The sequence below is a fragment of the Anastrepha obliqua genome, chromosome 1 (assembly GCF_027943255.1).
Source record: "Anastrepha obliqua isolate idAnaObli1 chromosome 1, idAnaObli1_1.0, whole genome shotgun sequence".
NCBI lineage: Eukaryota > Metazoa > Arthropoda > Insecta > Diptera > Tephritidae > Anastrepha > Anastrepha obliqua.
This window is the reverse complement of record NC_072892.1, coordinates 9,268,205-9,291,805: the sequence shown is the minus strand read 5'-3', so window position 1 is coordinate 9,291,805 and position 23,601 is coordinate 9,268,205.

The following is a 23,601-nucleotide window of genomic DNA, read 5'->3' as shown; positions in this document are numbered from 1 at the left end:
ATTCTAATTTTTCTTTTTTCTTTTTCATTGTCGCGACAACTATCCAGCACAGCACCCAGATAATATTAAGTCCATTTTACTGCACTCGGGTTCCCTCTTTAATTTTTTTCTTTAAATCTACCCGATCTCCGAAGAAGTCTGCGTAGATCTTGTGGTGCCAAGGAGCCAAAGTGGTCGCTTTTTAACACATCAGTGCCAAAGACCTTAAACCTGTCTCACCCTCCACATGCCTGATTACCTTTTATATGTGCTTCGCTCATAGAAAGTGGTCCGTCATCAGTCCGACCAGCTGCCTACAGTTTCTTCTGCTTAATGACAGGAGGAGCTGCGACAGTCGGTCGGACATGAGAGGTAATACCAGTTTTGTCCATCTGTACCCTCTCTCAGTCTGCCAAGCTCGCTTGTGGGCTGAAGTAACCCGTTTGCTAACATTGGCTTTGATGGTTGCGGAAAGGAGTGGCAAACGGGCTCTGAGACCAACTTATTTGGGCCAACTTCTTGGTTATGGGACACGTGGGTATCTGGCAAACGGGCTCTTAGACCAACTTATTTGAGCCAACTTCTTGGTTATGGGACACGTGGGTATCGCGGGTAACGAAATTTCTGAATCTTTAGCCAGGACGGGCTTTGAGGCCAACTTCTTTGGCCCAAAGAGTCTCGCTACCCGCGATACCCACGTGTCCCATAACCAAGAAGTTGGCCTCAGAGCCCGTTTGCCACTCCATCCACGTTAGCATCAGTATATTATGTCTACCGACATAGTTGAGCTTGCATTTACAGAACTCAACTACCCTTGAAGTGGTTTGAGGGCTGTCTAAGCCATGGGCGCATCTTTGCTGTCGCTGCAACTATATAGAGATCGGCCACCTGTTTTTTGCTTCTACAATAGGCATTGGATGGTGCCCCTAAGCTACTGACATGTCTTCCTATTAGACAGTGCCCAGATAGGACACCTACTATGGTTCTTAGATCCTTCCTATTTAATTTAAGTGGCCTGTTAGTGCGACCCATATTCCATTCGGGCCACGTTTGTCGACTGATTGCGCAGTTATTGAACTGTTTCCAGTTGGGATTTGCCACAGTCGGTCTATTAAAAGTTTACATATTGCCAAGGGGATGCCGGCCTTGCCCTGACTAATTTGGAGGGAGGAGCCCAAAATAGCTAACTCATCTGCTTTTTACCTTATCTTACCTTACCCTTAATGTTACTGGCACCTAAAGAGTATTAATGAAAAACTACTGTGTAAGTATTTTTAATAATTTGGAAGATTCTTTTATTGTCTTGGACGAGTGTTTACATGATAGGAGTGATTTCTATGGGATAAAATAAGATTTCTGATAGTGTGCCTACGCTTTTATTCAGCACTAAAAGACTTTCTGAGGTTACCTAGATTTATGTTTGGAAAACGCTGCTCTGGCCAGTAAAAGAATATATTGGTGCCTATAGTTTCGGAATATACACCGCCTCCCACTTGATCAGTGAGTATACTGACCCCGTTTCCATTATTTATTACACCAATTTTCCAGTCTTCTATGGATAGAAAATGGATTGTATGAGGCCTGTCTAGGTATGTATTCACCGAGCCACAAAAGTCTGTGGTGTTAGGAATACCAGGAAACATCCCAAGCATGCTCGAGTGTCCCTGGTTGTTTGTCTTCAGCATCGATTATTCCCTCAATCTTACCGCCGTTTTTCTTTAGAGCTGAAATTGGCATTGTTTTAACCTCTTGATTGGCGTTTTCTTATTAAAAGTTGGCTTCTAGACCAGAAATCCATAGCTTGGTCTGTCTGGCTCAAGTCTGGGTGTCATTTTAAACCTACAGTTTTTTTTACATGAGTGAGCGCCATAGCAGCCTTCTTTACTCTGTGCTGAACATTCAGCCACGAAACTATTTCTGATAATATTTTATTGAAAGTATTTAAAAGTATTTTATAAGCTATAATAATAAATTAGTTATTGTATAATATTTTAACTTGTCTGAGTGATAAAATAAAAAAAAATGCGTTTAAGACAATTTTATAGCTATATTTGTTGAGCCTGCTCTCGCAAGTAGTGCTTTGCGGTGATCTTAATAACTTCATCGAAATTCAATCAAACAAAGAAATTTTTTTAGTTAAACGTACATTTGGTAATCTAGTATTTTTTGAAAATTCTAAAGTTCGGGTGTAACTTTGAAAACTTATTGAATTTTTCAATAAAAACAAAAATCTTCCGAACGAGTAATAATTTGTATGTTTTCAACTGTTTTGAAATCCATTGTGTAGTTCCAGAATTACAATGAGCACTGACTTCGATTTTTCGAGTGATTTTTGGCTTCACATTTTCTTGAAAAATGCATTGAAAGCTTTCGTTTTGACCATCGAGTCTCCCAGGGCCCCTCACTACTTGACGGACTTCAATGGACTTGGAATTTACAGCTAATATTTTCGAAAGATTAGTTCTGTTCGGCCATGAAAATAGCTATCACCAGCCATCAATCCAAATCAAGAGCGTCAAGAAAATTCTCTCCTAAAGAAAAAAAAAAACAAAAAAGTTAACGAATGATAAATTTGCCATCACTTGCAAAAACTGGTAGAAGACATTTTAGTTGAGTTTGTTTAAAAATGTATGTACGAGTAATGCCTAAAAAATACCACAAATATACTTTATATACTCACTACTACTTTATATACGGCGGCCGCTGTAACTGAATGGGTTGGTGCGCGACCACCATTCGGAATTCACAGAGAGAATTTCTCGGTGAAACTCCAAAATTAAGAAAAACATTTTTCTAATAGCGGTCGCCCCTCGGCAGACAATGGCAAACCTGCGAGTGTATTTCTGCCATGAAAAAGCTCCTCATAAAAATATCTGCCGTTCGGAGTCGGCTTGAAACTGTAGGTCCCTCCATTTGTGGAATAACATCAAGACGCCCACCACAAATAGGAGGAGGAGCTCGGCCAAACACCCAAAAAGGGTACGCGCCAATTATATATATATAGGTATATATATACTCACATTTTTCTTTGTTAAATTTTCCATTTTATCGTTTTCTCTATAAACGGCAAATTTCAATCCGGCGCTCCATCGACCAGACTCCACCAAAAAATATTTTTTTTTGCTTACAAAAAATTTTAATGGTGGGCAAGTTTTTGTATTATCGAACATGAAAAATTAGGAATAAAAAATTAAAAGAAATAATTGGCGCGTACAGTTCTGTTAGGTATTTGGCTGAGCTCCTCCTCCTATTTGTTGTGTGCGTCTTGATGTTGTTCCGCAAATGGAGGGACCTTTTAAGCCGACTCCGAATGGCAAATGGTTTTTATGAGGAGCTTTTTCATGACAGAAATATACTAGGAGGTTTGCCATTGCCTGCCGAGGGACGACCGCTTTTAGAAAAACCTTTTCTATTATATGATGTTCATTCACGGAGATTCGAACCTATGCACTCCTGAATGGTAGTCAAGCACCAACCCATTCGGCTACAGCGGAATACCCACCACAAATTGTTGTGTTATCGAAGATGAATATTATAAACGGTTTTTCAATGGGCGCGTTACAGATGTGAAATTTAGCGGGAGTACTTTTTTAGTTTTAGCATTTAACTAAGAAATCCTATATGACTTAATAACGCGTTGCTACAATTTATTGCCACAATCAGTGCCGCACTTGCCGCAGATGTTGAGTGAAGAGGTAAAGTGGCTTCATAAATGAATAAAATTGCCGGACTTAGAGCGACCAAAATCCGTGGGAGATTCTTCAGGTATCTCTACGCTCCGAACAACTCATTGTTTGGTGTGGATTTGGACCAGGCAATTGTATTAAGCCCAAGTGTTTTTATTCGCAGCGGCCGTTTTCCGAAATTATGCTCCAAATACGACGTCATGAGTGATGAGGCCCATTTCCATCTTAGCGGGTACGTAAATAAGCAAAATTTACGCTTCTGGGGCACTGAAAATCTGCGTGTAACCCACGAAGAGCCATCACACCCGCTCAAAGTCACTGTATGGTGTGCTGTTTTCGCTGGAGGAGTCATCGGACCTTTTTTCTTCGAAGACGTCGCGGGCCAAACGGTTACTGTGAATGGTGAGCGCTACAGAGCAATGATCAACGAGTTCTTTTTGCCGCAACTTGATGAATTGGGATTGGAAAACATGTGGGTCCAACAGGACGGTGCAAAGGCACACACTGCACGTGCCACAACCGATATGCTGAAGGATGCATTTCCCGGGCGCCTAATCTCCCGTTTTGGCGATTTGCACTGGCCAGCAAGATCGCCTGATTTGACCGCTCCAGACATCTTTTTGTAGGGCTTTTTGAAGTCGCGCGTTTATATCAACAAGCCTCAGACTCTTGCAGCTCTTAAAGACAATATCCGTCAAGAATGTGAGGACCTATCGCCGTAAGTTTTGGCCAAAGTGATGGAAAATGCCATAAAAAGGGCTCAAATGGCAATCAACTGTGGCGGCGGCCATTTACATGACATCATATTCTCGACTTGATGTAAAAAAAATTAAAAGACCAAAAAATAATTCACAAGAAGAATCAAAGTTTTTAATTTTTTTTTTAATTACAGCCAAAAAACATCACAAGGTTACTTTTGCGCCACCTTGTATTATGCATATGAAAAAATAAATGTGGCAATATAACTAAAACTGTTTGTTCGTGCGCCCTTAGTAAAAACTTCTATTCTATAAGAAAATCTAAAAATCGATTTTTCACAAATTTTAAGCACCCCATTAAATAATAAATAAAGTCATCTAAAGTTTCTGTTATATATTAAATTTTTCCTTTAGAAGGGAAGCACTGGTATGGCTGATTGGCGACTACTACAGTTTAAAACATTCGGACCTATACGCTCTCACTAAATAGACGGCAGCAGAAAATTTGTTGGATTGCTAACTGATAACTTCTCGTTGTTCAACCACTATAATGAGACGGCATATATAAATATGTATGCACTTGAGAACGACATTTGCTTCCCTGAAAAATTTTGCTCAATTGCAAATTAGTGGTCTTTTTATAACAGTTTTTTTTTGTTTTAATTTAAATGACAAGTCTCTCATGCGCAATGCACTATTCCATTTACACGGTTTGTGAAGAAGAAGAATACATTTTCGAGCATTTGGAATATTACACGAGGCTGTAAAATAATTTCATTAGCTCTGCAAAGAAGCAGCAATGCTCTCAACCAGCGAACACCGCTTGCTGTAGTAACCGCCACGTTAGTGCTGGAATGGAATGAACCTTTAGGGAAATTTCGGAGGTCCATTCAAGCAAAGGTCGTTGCAATTGATGGCACTTCAAGCGTACCTTCGCGTGAATTTGTGTGCTTTTTATTAGTTCAAAATCACTTCAAAGAAAGTTATGAATATTGATGCATAATACATGTGAACTCATTCACGCACACATAGGGGGTGGGCTAAATGCAGGTGTCTTCTTGAAGCAGCTGCGATACTAGAAAATGTTTGTCGCTTAAAATTGTGAGTTTTATATTTCTGCGCAATGAAGTACGGCACCTAAAGGGTCGCGGTGGTCTAGAGAAATTTAGGGTATTTTCAGGAAGCGTTTTTTACGATAAAAAATGAAAAACGATATATAATAATAATAAATAAATTTACTTACTATACTTCTTTTACAAACAAAAAATTAAAAATTTTTTTTAATTTTAATAATTTAAAAAATGGCGCTAAAGTTGACCCTCCCGAAAGGTTGGACCTAGACAGTTTTGTCCATGTTGGCTCTTCTATTTATTTGAAACACAAAAAAATTATTAATCAGTATTACTGTAGCTATGTCCCGTACTAGAATAAAAAAAAAATTTAAGCCTTATTTAACAATGAAAAATTGCAGCTGATAACGCTGATGTGTGTATGCAAAAATATTAATGGCAACATTATGTCGATAAAGTCAAACACAAACCCACCCAAGCCGTTGTATTGTGTAAATATGTAACCGAAATAAAGCATTTGTTTTCTACAGGCTGAAGTTTTGCTCAATTTTGTGTATCTCGCGGGCAACAGAAAGGGACTACGATCAAGGCGAATTGAATATCTAAGATGGCGCTATTAAGGGGTTATATACAGTTAGAAGGGCGAAAAAAAACGAATTTTCTTGAATTTTTTCTTAGAAAACTTTTAAGGTTATTGATCTAAAAATGTGTACACATATTATATTATCTTTTAACTGTGTTTTAAGACTTAGTATTAGTAAAAATATTTATTTGGAAAGGAGCTACAGATGATCTCCGGGAGCTCCTCTCAAAAAAGACGTTTTGCAGTGACCGCTATATCTCTGAACTGGATCCTCGGATCCTCTGAAATTAAAAAAACCCAACAGATTTCGTTAAAGTAATGTTAATTAATCGAAGGAATAAGCAAAATAAATTTTTTTGACAAAACGGCGGTTTCCCAAAAACAAAACCCGATTTTTTACCAAACTTTCGGCCTTAAATTGTTTATAAAAAAAATATTTATCGGTGAGAAAAAATCTTCGATTAATTACTAAAAAATATATTTAAGAAGCTCGTGTTAAAATTTGAAACTAATCGGTTTAGCCATTTTCGAGCAATGTTGGTCGCCGACTTTGAAAACATCACTTTGAGAAAAACGCGTTTAAAGTTTGAAAAGCTCCTTACAAGCACTCTGAAACTCCTTTTTAAATTGTAAATTGCGTGTAACTTCGAAAATATTCACTGGAACGATATTAAATGTTCTGTGTGTATTCTTAAATATATGTACATTAAGACAAAAAAATCGATTTTTTGAAAATTCTAACTGTATATAACCGCTTAAAAACGTTTACGTTTAAGTCTGACGTCAGCTCCCTTCGCAATACAAAACAAACAAAAGTAGGAAAAATTACATGCTTGTGAAAATTCAATGAGTGGCTTGGTAGTATTGTGGTTTGTGAGATTTAAACTAATCAAACACCTCCAGATGCAGTTTGATTGCGTTTTTATGCGGAAGACGCCGTGGCAGGAAAGTATAAGTGAGTGTGTATAATTTCTTGTGTTTGGTTGTTTTCATTGCTTTCGACTACTCTTCTTCTTCGCAAACAAGTAATTCCCCTTCCTGTTGCTTGTTTATTCATGGGCTCTTACGACACGGCGAACTTGGAAGGCGCAATCTTGTAACGGGTTGCCCATATTCGACGGACGCATGTGTTTTTTGGGCCCATTCCAATCGACGAGGCTTGTCCGCAGGCAACAATATTTGCGTCAATTGAATCATATACGGGAATAAACGCAAATCAAAGCGGATAATTCGTTGTAAAGTGGTCCGAGCAATGCCCAACTGCTGGGATGCGGCGATTTTGGGATGCCCTTTTCGACGTAGCAGCACTGGCCCGTACAAGAGCAATTTGGCCTCTTTGGATTAGAAAGTCGAAAACCTTTTGTACAAACGTTTAATGGTGTTCTTAGAAGGCGCACTTTTCACATTATTTAATTCTTTATACGCATGTTGAGTTTTCACAATTGACTTCTTTTGTTGAATGTAAATTTCAACAATTTGGTAGCGCTCGCGTGGCGTGCACTTGTAAATGGTAAAAATTTGCTTGGACTGACGCTTCCAACGCGGTATGTCATTAAGCGATCTGACGTCTTTGTCGAAAGATACAGGGTTGCCAGATGGGTCCGTCGAATATTGGCAATCCTGTATTCTATCATTCCTGGACTACAATAACGTCGCTGACTATGGTGCCCCCAGTTATACGTTATAGTCCCGTAATTTTCGTAAGCTTGAATGCGGTCTTCGTTTTACAATAAAGAGATCAACCAATAAGCACACAAAATCCTTTATAATACATAAAAAGGATAACTGTAATGTATTTTCAGCACTTTAGGTCATTCTCACCTTTCTATTGCAAAAAAATTTGCTTTTAACATTTACATAATTGGATATGCACTTGTAAGTATGTGTATGAATGTATGAGCATATGCTCCTATTAACATGTACCTAAAATATGTGCGTATGTATGTGTCCGTTAAGCTTGCAATTGAAATTAGTATCACACACCCAGACGCAGAATGTTTAATACCTGAATGTGACAATGCGATTGGGCAGGTGCTGTGGCATTAACATTGGTTACATTGGATGACTGCTAACGAGCGGCTGAAAGGATTTCCGCTTAGCTGCATGAAATATGAACATGTTTTGACAGTTCACTTGCCTTCGGCAACGAGCTGCGAAAGTGTCGCGTTCTGTGATATTAAATGAGTCTGGTGAAACGACTCTTGTTTACTTTTTACATTTCTCTTGTGTATTGTTGCTTACTTCCTTCTTTCGATGGCACTAGTTTCATAATATCATTTTACACAATTTTTTATATTATTATTTTTTTTTTAATTTTATCTTTACATGTTCTTCAAACTTTACAACTTCTTTAGTCTGCTCGTCTAGTAGCTCGTTTGCATTCTTTTAAAATTTATACATACATACATACATATGTACGTAGATATGTATGTGGATATATGTGGTATGACGTCTTGTCAACTGGTATATTTATATGCATCACTCGTTCATTTATTATTAATGCCAATGCCTGTGCTCTGAGCAGCGTCTGATTTCATTTCCGCGTCCGTGGCAGTGAAATATTATTCCCTTAAGAAAAAGAACACCACACAAATAACTCAAATGAAATTTGCAATAGAGAAATTCCGTTACTCTGGCAATATTTTAAATTTCAATCTGTGCATATTAGTTGCATATCAAATGTATATGCAGTAAATTTTCATATTGGGCATTTAATTTCAAAAACTTCTCCACCAATTGCTGGTGTGCGTATCCATGTGGGCCTTACATCTTTATGCTCGTTTCGAACTGCAGATAACTGTTGTTGTTGTTGTTGTAGCCGTTCACTAGGCCTTGCCAGTGCGATGTAGTCACCAATCGTCTTCTTCTAACTCATCTAACAGATTACTTGTATGCGTCGAGAAGGTGAGCCAACTGTCGTAGGTGACACCCAAAATTTTGGGGCTGTTAACTATCGGTATTAGTGTGTCATCGACTTTTTCTTTTAACTGCACATTGACTTCCTTCGTTCAGGTGGTAAGGAGGATCGCCGTGGATTTTGTTGGGGAAAGCTGAAGATTTCTCGCAAGGGAAAAGCGGGAAAGGCTGAACGTGATAAACGCCACTTTGGAACACAAGTCATCAATGTCATTGCCGGAAGCCATTTCGAAAAATCATCAGCATAGGAGACCTGTGAAACTCCCTCTGGTGGTGGCGGAAGCTGCAAGATATAAAAGTTGGAAAGCAAGGGTGAAGGGACACTACCTTGCTTTATCCTCCTCTGTTTTGAGCTGTGGTCTGGAATAATAACAGATGATTGTCGATGATGCGGAGAGTTGTGGATTTATCTTTTCGGATCTTTTCATTACTTCAGTCCGGGCGGGAGGGTAGACTGTTGAATATCATTTAGTAGCGGGAGTGGCTGACTGTATCGAAAGCATTCCACCGCACACTGGGCCAGAAGACCCGAGTGAGTGGCCAAAAATAAAAATTTTCGACTTAATTTAAACAGGAAATTTATAACATCATCTTATTTTGAGTAATTTTTTACACCAAATTATGAAGTTTCATTAGTTTTTATCAATTAGTTTTTTTTATGTAACAGTTCAAAGTCAAAGTTTTAGTTCGATTTTTAACACTTTCAAACAATGTTTATCAATAAGTTGTTGTGAAAAATACTACTCAAGATGTTATTATCGTCCATAACTTTTCTTTATGGATATCAAAAAATAATTTATAATTGAAACCATGTGTATTTATGTTGAATAAGTTTTTTTTTTAACATTTAATCAACAAAATCTGTTTTTTATTCATACATGACTTACTTTGAAAACAAAGTTCCCCGAAGTTCCCCTATCAAATGAGTTAAATTTCATGCCAAATTGTTCGTAAAGAAGTATTAAATAACGTATATATGCGCCTTTTTGCGCCTTTTCATAAACATGTCTGAAATATCGATATTAGTGTGAGAGAAATCTCAAATAATTCTGACCCATTAATGTTTGAGCCAAAACTACCGAGGGAAAATCGAGTTTAATTCAGTGTTTGCATTTACTACTTCAGAGGAGCAGTAGTACCCCAAATAATGCTCTGCTTTAACTATGTAGTTAAACATTGTCAGAAATGCAGAGATTTTTGCTGAATGCTTAAAGATTGATTGCCACTTCGTAAATAATTTGAAAATTATTTTAGTTTGCCTTTCTTGTCAGCTACCAATCAACACAGAAAAATTTGAAGAATTCTGCTTAACCACTGCAAGCTTGTATGTTACCTTGTATCCTTGGTATCCAATCCCAGCAACTCTTCATAAAATCTTGATTCATGCTGATTCATAATAAGACATTGTACTTTACCAGTTGGTGTATATGGAGAAGAGGCATCTGAATCGAGAAACAAAGATTACAGAAACTTCAGACTCAGGCACAGTAGACAATGTGATAGGAAAACAAACTTAGAGGATCTCTTTAATCGATTACTAGATACTAGAGCTAATAACAGAAGACGTTTACCACTTTCAGCAGAAGTTAAACAGTTACTTTTGTTAGATACTCAAAATATGGAAAATGATCATAGCAGTGCCAGTGCAAATGAAGACGAATATGAATCGGAAGATGAAACAGAGGCCGAACGCGATCATGAAATGATTGCGTCTAATGACGTTCACAAACTTCTAGATGAACTTGAACTATCAGAAGAAACTTCTGATTCTGAATAAATTGAGCTTAAATGCAGATTCAAAAATTAAGTCAAATTAAAAATTACAAAAATTAAAAATTACAAAAATTACAACAAAAAAAAATTAAAAATTACAAAAATTACAAAAAAAAAATTAAAAATTACAAAAATTACAAAAAAAAAAATATGGGATACTAAATCGTACTAGAATCCTCCTCGCGGTGTATCCTGGGTGTATGAGTACAGCTAATTCTAGACGTATTTTCTTTGTTCTAAACCCCTAGATTCTGAGTTTGAAACAAAAATACTGATTTTTTTAATTTTATGTCCGCCATTTTGGATCCGCCATTTTGAATTTCTCAAAGTTGACATTATATTCGTAATGTGCATTGTTCTAAACCCTAGATTCTGAGTTTGAAGCAAAAATACGGATTTTTTAAAATTCATGTCCGCCATTTTCATTTTTTTAATTTTGACTTCAGATTCGCATTCATAGAGTTAAAAAACTATAATAAACGTGGTTTTAATCGGTTTTATGGCCATTTCCTAAGAAAAAAGAGTTTTGGCCACTCACTCGGGTCTTCTGGCCCAGTGTGCACCGGTCCAATGCTACTAGGACAGTCCTCTCGCACGGCCGGTTTTGGTTAAGCCCGCGGGGCTTATGGTGGTGAGTGCTGTGTACTCTTCGGATGCTAGGCTGGTGGGAGGCTGGGGTCAGTTGTTTCGTGTAGAGTGGAATAAGCAGGGTCTCAAGTATCACTAATGAGGAAAGAAGACTTGAATGATAAGACTATTCTTGGTTGGTGAGTTTCCCAAGTTTCAATAGTGGCACCACACTCACAGCTTTCTACATGTGAGAAATTATAAGAGTGATCAAGGACAGATTAAGGACCTTTGTTTTACAGCATCAATATGTTAATTTCGTCGGGCCCAAGGGTTTTGGAAGTTTTCGCTTTGTTGATGACTACCTGCATCTCATCGCTGGAGAAGTGCCGTTTTGTCATTAACTGCAGCGGGGCGACCACTGTACTTTGAAGCCATGTATTGAGAGGCCAGCCGCTTTTAGGGTTTTTTTTAGTTTAAGGAGATCGAAGGGCCGGTTGTAAAGTTAAGTGAGATTTAATATGAAAGGTATTTATCAAAGAAGCTTGGACAACATCCGATGAGGCGTTCCTTAAAGTGTTTGAGAGAAAGATTCCGTGGAACATTTTTGGACCGTTGCACGTTGGTGGCGGAGAGGATCGTAGGCAATGGAACAATGAACTATTCGAGCTTTTCGACGACAGTGAATAAAGATTTAGCGGCTTTGTTGGTTGGGTCATGTGGTCCGAATGGAAACAAACGCTCCCCGATCTGAAAGTATACGATGCAGTACCAGCTGTTTGGAAAAATCAGGTGGAGAAGGACTTGGCTGTGCTTGGTGTTTTCCACTGACGCCGGTTAGCACGAGAAAGAAACGACTGGCGCGCTTTGTTAAACTCAACCAACTAACTCGCGTAAGCGGTTATCGCGCCAATCAAGAAGAAGAAGTAGTTTGTCAAATTATGATATATTTGAGTTTGTTTTTGGGGCTATTAATTTGCGCTAGATGACTCGAAGGTTATAAACACCTTCAAATGGTCGTTAGTACAGAACGACCGGTCATCGATTTTGAAGGCTGAACTGAATTGAACCGAGCCGAGCTTTGGCCAATCTCCAAGCCGAAACTAAACCGAAAAACTGTAGACGCCCAAGCAAAAAACAAGCAAAGACTTTTTAAAAATGTAGGCTTTTTTATTAATAAAAAAAGGCAAACAAGTTACATACATAACTATCAATTATATTAATTTCAGCTTATAATATACATATGTACTTCTTTTTCTATTACTCAAATTGTTTTTAAATATTGAATACTTATAGTTTTTTTTATGATAATAAAATATGCAATTATACAATTTAAGATCATAAAAAAAACTATAAGTATTAAATAACTAAAAATTATATGTATTAAATTGTATAATTTAATTTTATGTATTAAAATGTATAATTTAATTTTATTGATTTTTTAATAAATAAAATATTATAATTTAATTGATTGATAACAATTAATAATGATTTATACATATTTTAATTTCATAATTTTATATTGTAATGTAAAAATCCTAGTTTATCATAATTTTCACATAGCAAACAGTATAGCGCTGACACGCAGCACTGAACAATTGCTTGTTAGTAAAATATTTAACAATTTGATTAATTTTTTGGGTTGGCTTTCCATTGCTACCACGATACATTTTCTTATAATATCTAAGTGCGTGGATAAAATTTAAAAATTATAACACACAAATGTAGTCACTATATCAGCCTTTTAATTTATAGTACTTTTTATAAATTACTATAAAGAATTAATAGCAATATTTAACGTTAAAATTGCTTAATTTTTGGATACGCTTGAAAAAATGCCCCTTTACAGACGCTTAATTTACTTAAATACGAACACCGAAAAGTAACAAAATTCACTTATAAAGACTCCTTATTAATTCAAGATTTGATTTGATTGATTCTGATACTACTAATTTTATTGAAATTCTTTTATTACAAATGTTCTTCTAAACGTTTGTAACACCGTGCAAAATAAATGTGCGGGACGAACTGTCAAAGGAACGATAATGAGAAAAGAATAAAGCGAAACCGAAAAAACCCTGTCAACCAACAAAGAGGTTCGATAGCATTTTTGTAGTTTTTAAAAGAGTTAGATTCACCTTTGGCCGTCGATAAATCACTCTTTTCAAAAATAGTGAAAATTTGGACTAAAAAATCGCGATTAAATTATATTTTCATAAACGGTTCAATTTTCACTTTTTATGAATATATATGCACATTTCGCGCGATTTTTTATTCCAAATATCGCCTGCGACGCTTTTTTTTGGAAATGTATATCTATGTATGTATATATACATATGTACAAAAAAAAATATTTTCATAAAATGTGAAAATTTGGACTAAAAAATCGCGGGACTTTTTCGCCTGCAACTCTTTTTTGTTTGGAAATGTATATACGAGGTGTGTTCAAAAAGTATCGCGAATTTTGAACTTTCGCAGGATACGTATATTCGAATTTTGATTTTTTTTGGCGATATGTTGGTACTGCTCTCACTCATGCCGACGAGTTCGGCCTTTTGTTCCCGAAACTGAAGAGACCCGCTACGATTGACGACATAAAGACGGCAACGAAGGAGGAGTTGAACAAGATAAAAAAAAAATGCTTTTTTGAAGTGCTTCGAAGATTGGAAAATCGTTGGCACAAATGCATAATATCTCACGGGGATTACTTTGAAGGGGACAAAATAGATATTACTGAATAAATAAATAATTTTTGAAAAAACACAAAATTCGCGATACTTTTTGAACACACCTCGTATACACATATACAGGGTGAACGATATGAAGTGTTACCAACTTCACACTGCTTGTATCTGTAAAACAGCTCATGACATCAACAGCTAATGACAGTTCAATATATTGTTTATAAGCCATCAAAAGCATTTGCGTCTCAGTTTTGTTGAATTTTTTTTTCTGTGATGGAATTCAAACGTAATAGTGTGATTGCGGTATATTTGGCTGCAAAATCACAACCAGCCATTGTTCGTGAGCTCAGTCAGTGAATAAAATGTTTGTGTATCGCACTATAAAACGTTACAATGATACTGGTAGCATGGCAAAACGCTATGGAGGTGGACCAAAAAAAACCGCAACAACGCCAGAAATGGTTCGGAAAGTGAAGACTCGAATTGAACGAAATCCACGTCCAAGTGGAAGAAAAATGGCCAAAGAACTGAAAATATCCCAAGACAGCATTCGACGCATATTGAAAAATGAGCTCAAGGTCAAGGATTACAAGTTCCAAAAACCACACGATCTTTCACCCCAGCAGAAAAAAAAGTTCTGTGCGAAAGACCAGCTGTTGCGCTTGCACGAACGTGGCGAATTTCCTAACATTGTGTTTTCTGATGAAACAAATTTCCCAATCGAGCAGTTCATAAACACTCAAAACGATCGTGTTTACCTGACCGAACGCTCATACGAGAATTTGAGCCTACGTATGGCCACTCGAAGCAATTTCCCATCGCTAGTAATGGTTTAGGCCGCAGTGACCGCTGAAGGACGCTCTCCAATCGTTTTTATCGAGCCTGGTGTCAAAGTGAATGCGACTTATTATCGGGAAAATGTTTTAGAAGCGGCTTTAGAGCCGTGGACACGCAAACATGGACGATCGAACAGGACACCGTCTCATAAAGCTCGTGGGAACCAAGAATGGTTAAAAAATCATGTTCCACACTCATTTCGACCACACAATGGCTTTTGAATTCGCCAGACGCAAATCCGAGGGACTATTCCATCTGGTCCATTTTGGAGAGCAAAGGGAGGACTAAAAAATATGCCAGAATGGATGCGCTGAAAAAAGCGATTATACGAGAATGGGCCAAAATACCTCAAGATCACATTCGTGCAGCATGCAACTCATTTTTTGACCGTTTGAAGGCTATAGTCAAGGCAAAAGGTGGTCATATAGAGCTAAAGTGAATATATGTTAAAATTGTAATAATTTTTGAACAATTTTGTCTTCGAAATCAATAAAAACTAATTTCACACAAAAAGTTATGGTGTTTTGAATAGGTAACAGTTCATATCGTTCAAATCGCGCGATTTTTAGTCCACATTTTCGCCGGCTGCGCTTTCTTTTTTAAATACATATATATGTACATGTTAGAAAAATTAATACAAAAATACAAATAATACAAATAAAAGAAATTTCGCCAGGGTCACTTATAAATCTCACGATAATACAACTTTTTCATAAGTAATAAGAATTAAAAAACCTAAGTTAAATGCTGGCTGGGTTAACAATTGCTTTATGCATTTCTCTTCGACGATATTTCAGTACAAGATGCAAATACGGTCGTAAAAAACAAAATTTTTAAGCTTTTCCTGGGGGTTCTATAGAGACCCTAGGAGGCTGGGACTTTCACCGTTGTAATGGTATGACCTTGGTCTTTCTATTTGGCGTGGTGGGTGGTGAAACATCCCTTCTTCCCACCGTCCCCATCCACATATATCGTGGTAGTAATGGAAAGTTCAGCCAATTTTTTATAACTTTCAAGTCGCTATACGCCGTCGATATTGGGCTCAAGCGGAAGCCACCGTAAAAAATTCAAAACATTAACCTGATTTGATGAGTTTAAATTACAGAGTTAAATTTTCACTAAAACGTGGCTTTAAAGCTCAATTTCATTGAATCTTTTTATCTAAAATAAATAATCATATTTATTATTTTATTCAACTTAATCCACTTTATGTTATTACTGACCTCTGCTAACATTTATTTCCATATTTCTTCTTTCTAAATAACAAAAGCATTTTCCAATGCGCGCATACATTTCATTATTTACCTAAAACAACTAACACTTTGTAAATTGAGCTTCCTATCGCTTTTACGAGCTACTAAATTTTATGTAGACAAGTGTTTTACGGTTGTGTTTGGTTTTGCAAATTTGATGCAATGCTCTTATTAGAAAATTGTTGCACATAGCTACCTACATAAATACACGCATATAAACTTGGCTTTTATCACATGCAATTTACACTGTATTGTTTTAGAAATTGATCAAATTCTTTACAAGGTAAAACGCTTAAAATTAAAAAAAATATATTCAATAAACCACTAAACTTTTCTGTCACTTCGTTGATTCTCAAACACCGCTTGCTCTTCAAAACAAAATTATTTAAAAGTTCTTTCAATCAGTCTTCCAACGAGTAGCTTCGTTTGTTGTGCCACAAATTCGTTGGTGAAAATCGCATACGCAGAGTTGCCACTAAACTAGCGAGACAAAATAGAGGAAAAATATATTAAAGTAGGAAAAAATTGTTAAGCTAAGTAAGCAGAGAAGAAAAATAAAATGAAATAAATTAAATTAAAAAGAATTATATATGTAGATAAATAAAATATATGCATATGTATTATGTATATGATAACACATATATAAAAAAAGTGCGTGTAGCGTAGTACACGTAACGGAAGTGAAACTTTCAGGGCAGACAAAGAAAGAGGAGAGACCCGAGAGGGAATGAGAGAGAGAGATAGAGAGAGAAAGAATATATATCTAAATAAATGCACAACATTTGCAGAGAATACAAATAGACAAAATTTACAAAAAACGGAGAAGGGTCGACCGGTGTAGGTAAACGCCGGACACAAATCGTGGCAACAACGCGCACTACTCCGAGCGTTTATCACCCGCACAAACGCAGCGATTGCAGCACCGCAGCAACGGCACAAATTACCGCAAGGGAATACCAATAAATCCGACGGCGGAATGGATAGCACTTTATAGTACGCACAAGTACTAGCCAGGAAACGGAAATAAGCGCCAAAAAGTAGGCACCAAAAACAAAAACGCCAAAAAAATTGGGACCAAAAAACACGCCGAACAGTAGGCACCAAGGAAATACAACGCCAAAAAGTAGACATAAAAAATATATTTCCTACAAGTTTGCACCAACAAACAAGCGCCAAAAAGTAGGCAGTGTTATTGCTCACTAGAAATTAGCAACCACAAGGAAAAACTCAGGTAAAGTGTATCTAAGATAAATATAAGGTATAGCTCTCTCTCTTTCCTTTTCCTTTGCGTTATATCTTTTTTCTCTCTCGTGGAACGAAAATGCCCAAAACGTTGCATGGTCTTTAAATTTTACTCTCCATTCTCGCTCGTCCATAGACGCCTAAGAAGTTTCATCTCAAAAATGTATGATAAAACATAATAAAAATATAAAGTGAAATACAATTACTCCCAATTCTCTTTTGACATGAAATCGCATATAAAAAAATCGTATAAAAAATTGTGTAAAAAAGACTTGGCTGAAAACAAAATTAAGAAATTCTTTTTCGAGTGCACTTAAGAATTTATTTCGTGCTTACACATTTTGATTCATTAAATATAAATAAATAAGCAATAAACTCTTAAACGACGAGAGGATATTCTACAGATTCTCAGAGGCTTTTTCTGAGACTAATTTAAAAGCTTCGTACATGCATCGAAAAATCTCACTCTATTTGCTCTATTAGATTCAAGAAAAAATTCGTAAAATATAGAAAATCGTGTTAAAACAAAACAATTTGTGTAATAAAAAGAATTTTTTTCTTTGTAACTCGTGTTAAATCAAATTAGTGTAAAAAGAGAATTAATTGTATGTATTGTGTTAAAAAAATTAATATATATTACTTTCGGTAGAAATAAATAATTGATATCGAAAATTCTTAACATCATTGAACTATTGATAGTAATAATGCTTCAACTTACACAAAATGTATATATATATATATATGACGCGTACACCGTGTTTGGGTGTTTGGCCGAGCTCCTCCTCCTATTTGTGGTGTTCGTCTTGATGTTCCACAAATGGAGGGACCTACAGTTTCAAGCCGACTCCGAACGGCAGATATTTTTATGAGGAGCCTTTTCATGGCAGAAATACAATCGGTGGTTTGCCATTACCTGCCGAGGGGCGACCGCTATTAGAAAAAACTTTTTCTTCATTTTTGGTGTTTAACCGAGATTCGAACCTACGTTCTCTCTGAATTCCGAATGGTAGTCACGCACCAATCATTCGGCTACGGCAACCGACACATTAGAGCACCCATAAATGCAAAAGTGTGGATTTTTCAAACTACCCGCGTATTTTGGGATAGCTTGGGGATAAAAAATAAGACGTGCAAACATACTTCTGCATCTGTAGTGGGAAAATCCCAGTCAATTTGCATTTAACTCCCAAAAATTTACCAAAGAAATGACGTATGAATTCGTCGGCTGATAACTTTAAAATAGAATGAAATCAAAAACATTTCTTTCATAAAATCTTTTGGCCCACGAGCGTTCGTTCACGGTTCTTGAGAAATCAATGTGAAGTTTTAAAAAACAATTTTTTTAACAGCGAAACATAACACTCGAAAAAATATTGTAAATTATACAAGCTGTATCTTCTTAAATAGAACATTTCATGTGTTTCCATCCGACATATCGCTTTTAAAAATATTATTCTACGTTGATCAAGAAGTTCCCGGCACAACCAGGTGACACCTCAACTGATTTGAGTTCTGTATTGTTTGTTAGGGTGCCACATCTGTGGTTAATATTTCTCCCAAAATTTGCCTTACATTCGTAAAAAATACGCCCTCTTCCGTAAATTATCTCTGCACTCATTTTCGATTTTTTACATTTTTATAAATGGATGTGAATTTGCAATAACGCGTTTATATCAAATTTTGTGTAAGAAATGGATTCAATGGTGCGAACACCTTAGATATGTTGCTAAGCCGTTTCGGTACTGATATTCTGAAGAAAAAAGTCGTTGACGAGTGGCATGAGCGCTTCAGGAGAGATCGTGAGTTCATCGAGGATGACGAACGTAATGGCAGGCCGTCGACGTTGAAAACTGATAAAAACATTAATAAAGTGAAAGAAAAGTTGATCAATGATCGCAAATTCATCATCAAAGAGCTGGTAGAGGACTCGAACATTGCTTATGGATCCGTTCAGGAAATTGTACAATAGTTAATGATTTGAGTTTGTGCAGTTTGTGCAAAGTTGGTAGCAAAGGGCTTCAATTTCATGCAAAAAAAGCCAAAGACATGATTTCCAAGCCCGAATCTGGCCCACCATTCATCAAACGCATCATTACTGGAGACGAGTCGTGGATAATTTATGAGTACGACACGCAATCCAGACATCAGGTGGATGAGTGAAGAGCTCCGAATGAACCAAGACCAAACAAACCACGTCATTTGCAATCAAAAACGAAAGCGATGCTCATTGTTTTTATGGATTACAACGGTAGTGTACACCACGAATTTTTGCCAGAAGCTCAGACAGTTAATAAGGACTATTATGAGATGTTTATATGAGGGAATTAGCCAAAAAAGATAGAATTTGTGTGTTCAACGTTATCGGTGAATTTTTGACCAAGAATGAAAGGAATATCATTAAACAGCCATCTAATTCATCTGATATGGTGCTCACTATTTTTTTCTGTTTGATCGGTTTAAAAATCTTCTCATTTGTTAAGGACTCAGTGGATGCTCAGAAGCTTCAGCTCAACTTGAACAATCTTCATCATTGGTGCAAAAGATCGCGTTTGTCCTTAAATATTAAAAAAATGTTTTCATTTAACATTTTCGAGGCGTCAGTGCATTTTTTGCACATCCTACACCATTTCAAATAACCTACTAAACAAAGTGTGACAGAGTTAAGAATAATGGAGTATTATTCGATACAAAATTTGCCTTCAATGGCCACATTAATTTTATTATTTCAAAATCGTCCCTTCATTTCCTCCGATTTGAGTCGCCTGTTCCATCCTATAAATCTCGGCTAAAGCTAATTAATCTAGAAACTCTTGAAAAGAGAAGGGCAGTCCTTTCACTTTCACTTATTTTCATTGTTATTAATGGCATCGTCGATGGTCCAGATCTACTTGAGCGGATAAGCTTTAATGTTTCCCAAAGAAGTCTTCGAAATTTTTACTATTTTTATGGGGAAAACTTTAAGACTAAATTTGCGAGTAATGCACCCATTGCTCGAGCACTTCGAGACTATAATTCATTGTGTAATACCAGTTTGCTTTATTTGGCATTGTCCAGATTTAATTTTGTAAAACAATTAAATTTAGATACTTAGTATTTATATTGATTGCTAATATTATATAATAGTTGCCAAATTTGGCTTGCTTTTCTTTACATTTGTGTCTAGTAAGTAAGGTAATTTGTACTGTAGATTATTAAAATAAATAAATAAATAAAATCCCACTACGGTGCCAAAATCCATTTTGAGAGCTGAAAGGAAGTAATGGAAAAATCGAAGACTGCTATACCTAAAATAGAGCTCCCGAAATGTTTCGAGAGCTGGCTCAAACGCTGGTATAAGAGCTTTGCAGTTGTTGGAGAAGGCCATAATATCACTTTTGAGGAATAAACTTTTATTTTGAACTTTATGAATATATATCGGGAACTTTTTGTTCAAATGGTATATTTTGTGTTTACTTTGACAGAAAGAAAAAATTCCATACGATTAAAAACACCTCTTCCAATATAATAAACGAACAACAAAACAAATTTAAATTGTCAAATATAAATTAAATACTACGTTTCGAGGCAATTGATCAAAATACCCTAAGCAAGTAATAAGTAAAGACTAAGTACATAAGTACGGAAGTTTTGTACACCAAAAAAAAGCACAAAAAAAAGTACCAGCAAAGTAAAATAGCAGCAGATGAACGCTTTCAAAGTTTCTAAATAATACAGGACATATTTAAAATGCCAAAATATAGTACAAAGTTTGCCTTGTGGCCAAAAGCAAATTTGAGGAACAACAACATTTTTGCCGCCATAGTCGAGCATAAATGCAGGAGTTTTCACAACAATTTAAGCCATTCAATACCATCTCAGCTGACAGGGCCATCGACATGGCGTTAAAGGTGACGATTCAATGGCTTCCTATAAGTTTTTCAATTAATTAATAGTTTGTAGACTTGTGAGCTTTCCTTCAGGACGGCCCTTGGTGGAGGGTGAGAGTGGAAAGGTTTACTGGTTGATTGGGCCCATTGTTTGGAAATCATATGCCTCATAGTTGTTTACGAATAGTGAGGTAATTAAATCAACTGGTCGGTTTAGAAGGGCAGATTAACATACAAGTTGCATAGGGTATGTACATACATATGTATGTATGTAAGCAAGAAAGTTTAGCAAAATGTTTGACTACAAAATATGTATTCTTTGATATGAACTGAGATTTTAAGGAAATTTAATTTTGCTACGCATAGCTACTGAGCTTTATATACATAACATATATACATATATAGGTTGTCAAAAAAGTCTTGCGGTATTTTTATTGAATTTTCAATTGTTCATAAAATTGGTTATAATAATGCGATTTAAGTCAAATATGCGCCGTTTTGTTCGATGACGAGTTCCCAACGAGATGCCAACTTCATAATGCCCCTCTTATAGAAGCTCGCTTCCCTATTGTCAAAAAACTCGGAGAGCCAATTTTCACAGGACTCTCTTGTGGACAACTTCCGACTACCAAGCTCGTTCGCCATGGACAGAAATAGGTGGTAATCACTTGGTGCGAGATCCGGACTATACGGTGGATGCAAAAGAACCTCCCATCCGAGCTCCCGGAGCTTCTGGCGCGTCACCAAAGATGTGTGTGGCCTGGCGTTGTCCTGATGGAAGACAATTCGGCCTCTGTTGATCAAAGATGGCCTCTTCTGCATGAGTGCTGCATTCAAGCGGTCCAGTTGTTGGCAGTACAGGTCCGAATTGAGCGTTTGGCCATAGGGGAGCAGCTCATAGTGGGTAATTCCCTGCCAATCCCACCAAACACACAGAAGAACCTTCCTGGCCGTCAATCCAGGCTTGGCCACCATCTGGGCAGCTTCACCGCTTTTCGACCACGACCGTTTGCGCTTCACGTTGTCTTAAGTGACCCACTTTTCATCGCCAGTCACCATCCGCTTCAAAAACGCGTCGATTTTGTTGCGATTCAGAAGCGATTCGCATGCATCCATACGGGCAAAAATGTTTTCTTGCGTCAAGTCGTGTGGCACCCATACATCGAGCTTCTTTTTGAATCCAAGCTTCTTTAAATGGTTTATAACGGTTTGATGACTCATGCCCAGCTCTTGGCCGATGCTACGGCTGCTACTATGCCGGTCTCTTTCGATCAATTCAGCGATTTTATCGCAATTTTCGACGACAGGCCTTCCGGACCGTGGCGCATCTTCGATCACCTCTGCACCAGAACGAAAACGTTGAAACCATCGTTGTGCGGTGGAAATGGAAACTGTATCGGGTCCATAAACTGCACAAATTTTATTGGCAGCATGAGATGCATTTTTGCCTTTATCGTAGTAGTACTGTAAAAGGGTTGGTGTCGAAATTTTGTCTGTACAAAATTCTAAAATCAAAATTCTGGTTTTTAAAATTCTGCTTTTTTAAAATTCTGCTTTTTTAAAATTCTGCTTTCTAAAATTCTGCTTTCAAAATTCTGTATTACAAAATTCTGTATTAAAATACAATGTTAACAATGTTAAAGAGGTAATGTAATTATTTAATTTATTATTATTACTATTTTTTATTATTATTCGAGATATTAAATAAAAAATAATAATAATATTTTTTTCTTCAGTTTCGATAGAATCCACAGTATTTTTGCGTAGAACTTCTTTTCGCGTGGGCGGCCTTCGGCCACGCTTTAAAAAAATAACCCTCATCAGTCCGACTCCGGCTACGCAATCCACCGTATTTTTGCGTAGAACTCCTTTTCGCGTGGGCGGCTTTCGGCCACGCTTTAAAAAAATAACCCTCATCAGTCCAATTCCGGCTACGCAATACACAGTATTTTTGCGTAGAACTCTTCTAAAAAAAAAACGAACAGCTTACGTTTTTTTATTAAATTTTGCTACATTTTTAGTAATGGCACCAAGAGGAAAAGAGCTTTCTGATGATTTAAAAGAACTGATAATAAAATATCACAAGGAACATAAATCATTGCGAGAAATCGGTTGTATGATAGACAGGAGTTGTGCTACAGTTCAAAAGTTTGTGAATAAATATAAAAGTGCGGGAAGCACCACTAATAAAGAGCGTTGTGGGCGTCCGCCGCTCTTAAGTCCAAGTCATGGGTGCAGTGTTTGGAAAAAGTCCTTCGTGAGTAGTGTCAATTGGAGTAAACGGATTTCATTCGCCAAAGATCATGAAGACCAAGAATATGACCAAACGTTTTGGAACCAAGTCATATTTTCTGATGGGTGTAAGTTCAGTATCTGTGGATCTGATGGCCGTGAAAAAGTTTGGAGAAAAGTTAACGCGAAATTGTATCCAAACAATATGACAGGCA